The sequence below is a fragment of the Haemorhous mexicanus genome, chromosome 1 (genome assembly GCF_027477595.1).
Source record: "Haemorhous mexicanus isolate bHaeMex1 chromosome 1, bHaeMex1.pri, whole genome shotgun sequence".
Lineage (NCBI taxonomy): Eukaryota > Metazoa > Chordata > Aves > Passeriformes > Fringillidae > Haemorhous > Haemorhous mexicanus.
Genome location: NC_082341.1, coordinates 134,459,786 through 134,467,145, shown reverse-complemented (window position 1 = coordinate 134,467,145; position 7,360 = coordinate 134,459,786).

Sequence of the window (7,360 nt, the reverse complement as noted above, 5' to 3'; positions counted from 1 at the left end):
TCTCTAAGTGAAACCTTTGACCTCGTGTTTGGGCTCCTCAAGAGGAAGTCAGTCCTGTTGTCTTTGAGCATGAAACTAACTCCTGAAAGCACAGCATTTAGTTTCAGCTTTGCTGGGCTGGGATTGTTGAGGTCTAGGATGGATACTGGTGCCAGCAGCCAAGGCCAGCACCACAGCACCTCTTCTCATGGGCACTGTCAAAGGCACTGGTTCATTCTCTGGCTGCACTGACCTTGAGATGCAAAAGGGCAGAGATATTTCTGAACTGATGAATTTGCCCTGCTGAAGATGAAAGGAAGTAAGACAGATGCACACTTGAGGCTTTAAGACGAGAGATGATGGAGGGCATTAAGTCATGGAGTTTCCATAAATGTCAAGCAGAGGTGTATGTCCAGGGAGGCATTTCCATATAAGTCACAAGGAAAACAGAAAAAGAGCTAAAATGGTTGCACTGTAATCTTTGGAAATACAGAAGTGAACACAAAGTACATACACTGATAGCCCAATACCACAGTAATTTAGTCACAGAAATGAAAGTCCCACAGAAAGTCCCTTGAGGTCCTAGCTTGTGTAGGGTGTGCCAACAAAAGCTGGACATTTGTAGCTGGCAGAAGTTAAAATTATGTGGTATTTTTGACGTTTTCTATTCTGAGCACAGGAATTAGTTCTTTAAATAGTGTTCACTCCAGGTGGTGGCAACACAAAATGTGCACCCTCCTGTCTTGCAGATCATAGGCCTCATCCTCTAATGGCTCGCCCATATGACTAGGTCTTGATTACCAAAGTAGGTAATTGAAAGAAGTGTGAGTATTTGTGCTTGGCATTCTAATGAATGTAGAATTCCGTCCAATAGCTAAAGGTCAGTCTCAGCATCGATTCAGGTTTATCAGGTGAACCATGTAATTTGACTCTGAAGTGAAATTGCCAAAACCTTGGAAGGTTTGACTCCCATTTTGTCACTTCTTTGGAAGTTTGTAATACTTTCAGTGGAGGGCACAGCTGCAATCAGACCTCATGGTCCTGCTGAGATGAGTGGTAACACAACTGATTTGTGGCAATTTTCCCAGCAGGAATCACATTTAGGGCCATCTGGAAGCTCCTCTGAAAAGAATGTGTGCCAAAATGAACCCCAAGTTTGATACTTAGACATAAAGTACTTTCATTGCATGCTCAAATCAATGTGAATGAATATTCAGTCCCTTGCTATCTATTCCTACCCTTGTCAAAGGCTTCAAGGAAGCTATTTCAGTGTCAGAAATGCAGATATCATTTAGGGAAACATACTCTGGGAACTCAATTACCTGCAAGAATTCCTGATGAGCTGAAATTTGCTGCTCTTCTTGCTATTACGGTTGCTGGGACAAGTATGTGTAAGAAGTCCTGTGCTCAAGGAAACACTTGGTACCTTATCAGCTTTGAAAGTTCCACCCTGTGATGTAAAGCAGTGTCAGTATGAATATTGTCTGCATGGGGAAGAGAAGAGCTAAAACCAAGGAGAAAATGAGATATGTCTGACTTATCTGTGCTCATGCAAAAACCATTTTTTTAACCTTTTTTAATCCCAGGAAAACAAGCTGGTTGGTTATAAACTATAATCCTTGACCAGTTTTTCTTCACGGATCCAGCTCTGCATTTCTGAGGCTTGTACTAGCATGGCAACAATAAATCCTGCCCTTTAGAGGAGTCATCAGACTTGAGATGAGGGTGTTGGAGTGATATTCCTTCATGTTGCTGATTTTGCACAGTCATGGCAAAGGGAGAGTCAGGTAAGCCTGAGCAGCAGAAACTCATTCTGTATTCACAGCTGGGAGGTTGGGAGGGAGGGACACAAAGAGAACCAATTTCCAGTCATTTGTGCTGGGTTTTGAAACATGTTTTCATTCACAGGCCAGTTTTCCAGATTCTGAGCTGAAGGACATGGACTGGCACTGCAGATTTGTCTATATGGTCCACTGAATTTCAGTTTACTTTGTCAGTCAGTCACTGTAAACACCTTTCATATATCATATACACAAAATGGGTGTTATAATACTCATTTTTAATTAAGAAATTAAGAACAAGACATAATAAAAAGCTGAAACACTGCTGGGCCTTGTTTTTTTCTCAAGCACAGAGCAAAATTCATTCCTAAAGGTGTTCTTTTTCTCAAGCACAGAGCAAAATTCATTCCTAAAGCTCTAAGCCTTTATTCCTGACTCAGCTAACAGGGCCAGCAAAAAACCTCAGGAGGTCAAACCCAGAAGGTGAGGAGGTGAAGCAGTGAGCTGCAGTAGTGGGGGCTTCCCTTCAAGGGGAGGCTGAGCACAGGGCTGGCTGTGAGCACCTGCCCCAGCCCTGGGGCTTGGATGTCTGCAGGAAAAGTGTTTGTCCCTACACCTGGGAGCCAGAGCTGTAGATCCTGCCCAAAATCTGAGGGGACTGCCTTGCTGTGATTTCTGATAAGAGAAAGAGAATGAAGAGCACCTAAATCCTGCTTCAGTTTGAAGGAGGAATCTTGGTATCTGGGCTCTGCTCCTGAGCTAATTTCTGATTTTCATGCAGTGATTGCTACATGTAACAGTTCAGGCAGCAGAATCTGTGATCACAGTGATAAACAAAGCCCTAGAGACTACTTTGTTTTATCATCTCTATTTCTGTGTCCTACAGGTGGGCACGTACACCCAGATGATAGACTGCTCCAAGACCATCTGCATTTATGTATGTGTGTGAATAAAAATAAGAAGCATCAGTCTGCCAATTGATGGTTATTTCTTATCATAATACTATCAAGCCTTGTAAAAAGACTATAGATGAGGAAAGATTTGCATTTTATTTTTAGATTTTACACTGTGTTATATATTTTTAGCTGTGTGAATGTGGACATATCTATATAGGTATTGAGTTATGGATGCAAGAGGTAAGAAGATTGTTTCTTCTGCATTTATGAGGAAAAATTTAATTTTGAAATCTGGAGTTTATAAGTCTTAATGCGTACGCCACCTTAAGACATCATGTTACAGGACACCAGCATCCTGAAAGAAGTGGAATATCTCCATGCTACAGTATGCAGCTCAAGTTTTAATCTTCTTTGGAGGTCTTGCATGTAGAGTAAACACAAGTAATCTCTAGAATATGCATTGTTTATTCCAGAAGAGCCACTTGGTTCCATTATGTCATTGCTTGCAAGAAGAAGAAGGAAAACTAAAATCTATCATCTTGACCCGTGCAAATTTAATAGCTAAGGAGCTCAACAGCATTAGCTCAGCAGCTTACAGGGGCCAGGGCCTGCAGCAGCAAATTGGGGAACTTCTGAGCAGGCCTCTTGTGCCAGTGGTGCAGAAGGCAGGACAGTGAGATCTGCCTGTGTGCAGCAGGAGAGGTCACACTGCCATGCCGGGGGACCGAGCCTGAGAGTGCCACGTGTGTGGGGCACCTTCTGCAGGGATGGGGCTGACCAAGCCCTCCAGGGAGATCCTCTGAGAGTGAAGGTGGGCATGTGCTATTCATTAGTCAGGTGTGCTACTGATTCAGCTTCCTCCTGCTTTGAGAGCAGCCACACCTACCAACAAATGAAACCAGCTTGGGAGACATCTGTCAAGCTGAGAGGTGGCATCACTGTCATTGCAAGCCAAGAATGAGGTACCATGTGGGTAAAGGGGGATGGTGGCTAGGCTGAGACACAGCAGGGGCTAGGACAATCACACCAGTAGAATGGACATGGAGTACTCTGAGGACAGCCAAACACAGAAGCTGGAGATACATGGCAGCACCAACAGGGAAGGACTGTGCCCCTCAGGGGGTTTAAAATTGCATGTGAACTTCCCTGAGAAAGAGCAGAGCCCGTGTCTTCCAGCAATGGGCAATCCATAACGACTGCTGAGAGGAAGGAAGCAAGCAGGAAGTGTCTCTGCTTCTAAGACAGTGTGGGGGAACCTTTTCAGGTGCCTCTCCTGAGTTCCTGGTCATCTGTTTCCTGCTACCTCAGACAGGAGAACTGATCCAACTGAGAATTCAGATTAGCAGGACAAAACTGAAGAGCATATTCTGGGGACGGGGGTGGTAGAGGCAAGGTTTCCATCATCCAAGGCACAGCACACATAGACCAGTCAAAGAGCCATTATCTCCTGGAGAGGAGAACTGGGCCACACAAATGGTGTAGCTTCACTTTGGCCAGCAAGCATTAGTACTGTGAACTACTGGACACCTCTGCCTTCCCTCTTTTGTGCAGAGCTTGCTAAGCAGTCAGTGCCATGCTTTGGTCCTATCCCAACACATGCCTACGTGGTTTACCTCTCCCCCTTATGCCCTTTATCATGATGTCTCTTGTTTTGGATGATTGTTCACAAAAACACATTCATCTGCTTTTCTTGGTTTGGGCTTTTTTGTCTAGGTACCCTCTCCTCAGCACAATTCTCACACCATTGTATAAAGACAAATTATCTCAATGTGAACTGGGGTATAAACAATAGAAAGGGCAAAGCTACCAAAAGAGAGTGAGAGAAGTCAAAGGAAGGTTTGAAGAATACTTTAAATGGAAGGAATATGTGGTCCTTTAACAGTTAATATATTCTCAAGATTATGAGAACTACAGAGATTTGGCTGAATAATTTAGGACTGAATTGTTTGTGTAGAAGGGTAAAGTGTTTCAGAAAGAATTGTCATGAAAAGAGAACTGTCAGGAAAAAAGTGAAATGTTGATGGGGATGCACGTACTTATTTTGAATTGCAGGGTACAAGAGATGGCAATGATATCAGTGTTGGTAATTATACCATGATGAGAATCCACAGTCCTCACAAAGGAAAAGAGGGAAAAGTAGAAAAATTACAGTGAACTTGGAAAAAAGCAGACCTCTATAAAATAAGATTAGTGATAAGAAAAATTTCATAAGGAATAAACCAAAGAAAAGCATTAGCAGGAATGACTCGGTGTCTCTGTAAATGGAGTGAATTACATATGTCCCAAAGCAAAATAGTATTAGGAAGGTTAGTAAAAATAAACTAAATCAGAGCTAATCTTTGCTAAATCAGAGCTCATCACTGTTCTCAGTTTCTCAAAGAAGCTCAGACAATTATAATTAGGTTGCACCACTAAACTGAGTGTATAAAGTAGGCAAATACAGACAAAACCATAATTGATAATTATGTCAGTGCAACTGACATAACTATTAATTAACTGAAGATAACATGAAAATACATTATAAGTGCACTGGTAAGAGGTACATTGTTTGGGAGATACTTTCTGTAGGAACCTTTCCTCAGCAGCATTGTAAAGTCTCTTCTGGGAGAATATGGGAGCACAGGTCATCAGCAAGGGTGGAGTGACTGAGCAATGTACAGAGGCCATCCATGCGAATGAGCACATGCTGAAAGTCCCACAGTGCATTAGCTATGGAAACTAAGACTGGTCATTATTTGCATATTTTACAGTCAGGGAGGTTGCAGGTATAGGTGATTCTGCTGCATCAGAAGTGAAGGAACCAGGTCAATAGAAACTTAAATTTGTTTTCAGCATTACTTTTCTATGCTTCTTTTTCCTCCAGTGGTACTATCTCATGTTAACACACATTAATTATATTGTGAAATTATCACACCCTAATAGAGCCATAAAAGAAATATTTTCTAAACAAACAGAAAGGGAAAGAAGCTGAGGTCAGGCAGGTCCAGCTAGTTTGGGAAGTGAAAGAGGTACATGGAGAGATGTCAGCTGAGTTGAAACCAGGAGAAAAAGTAAAAAGACAAAAAGAGAAAATGAAAAAGGAGTGAGGGAGAAATGACAAAGTTGATAAATGGGAAGGGTGAAAAGGATGTGACTAATGATATGAGAAGAGTTGTTTCTGGAAAAACTGACTCGTTGAACAATGATTCACACAATAAACACCTGGACGTTTGCCTTTTTTTCGTTGGATTTACTCAGAGAAACAGCTGGCTCAAGGGCCCAGTCTCACTGCTGAGTTTCTTCTTGTGATTTTATCTGTGGCACCATGTTATGACTGTTGTAAAGCTTTAAGTGCTTCTGGACTTTGTAATGCATTTGACATGGGAGACTTTTTTTTTTCTCCTGCGCAGTTGCAACCTGTAAGCAGTTGCTCTGTGCCTGGGAAACTTTTTCAGCCAGAGGAAGATACTGGGTATGACAGGCTCACCTCTGACTTTAAATAATGGCATTCAATTAGGCATGCTAGGTACCTTAGTCTGTGTATTTGTACTTCAAGTAATACACTGCACTTCCTAGTAATTGAACTTCCAAGCAGACACACTAGCACTTGAAAGACAAATGCTTGACTTGTTTATAGGGATTGCACTTCTGACATCATGACTTGAGTTACTCTACACTTGTCATGTGAAAGAGGACTAAAAATGTCATTAGGAATTTGTGGATGTGAATTTGGTTCCGCCATGTGAAATCTCGCTGTTTAAAAATTAGTGCTTCTTGTTGAAAGTACTGCTCATTCATATCCAACTAGTACACAGTTAATCTGCATGTACGTCACTTAAAATCAACATATTTCTGAGAAAGTTAATTTCCCTCTTCTTATTATATTTATTTAGAAATCAGCAGCAACGAGTTTTAATGCTTTATTCGAAACTGGTTTTGAGCCGTGCTCTAAAGATAGCTCACTGCTAGCAGACAGCTTTGAGAGAGTCTGAATCATTCTGAGTGCATGAGTGAATGGAGGACACTTGTGTTCTAAAGCATGCTGAAAGCATAGCCTAGAGGTTTTTTTCCTGGAGAAACAAATACTGATTTCAAGGCAAAAGTGTGATCTGAGACACGAAGGCCTAACTTTTCCCAGAACTGTACACCTGAGAGCTGCAATCAGTTCTAAACACTTCTTTCTTTAGATACATAATTCAGAAAATAATGAACTGCACAAATAACTTAACAGTGTTCAAGACAGACTGAGGAAATTGAAAGCAGAAGTTAGAACCTGGATGAAAAATAACATTTCTCAAGACAACAAAATAAGCCTGTCCAAAACTTCTGAAATAAGCACTATATTAAAAAGTGAGATTCAAAAAGCATAACATTTTAAGAACTGCAATTTAAAAAAAAAGTAGGGTTTTTTTTTTCAAATATATTTTATTTATTATTTGTTTTACCAGTGTCCTTTGCAGCCCAATTGATTTCAATTCCCTTCACTGCAGGTGCTGTAATGCAGAGACTAGTGGGGACTAGTTCCCTTGAAAGGCTGCAAACATAAAACAGATGAGAAAGATGGCACAAAAGGGAAAGGAATGATTGCATCCATCATGAGATAAGTATCTGGAAAATGGCAGACAGACTGATTTGCCCAAAGTTACCCAAAGTAAATTTTTAGCAGAGCTCAGACAGAATTAGAACTTTCCAATATGAGGACTGATGAATTATTTTAACTCATCT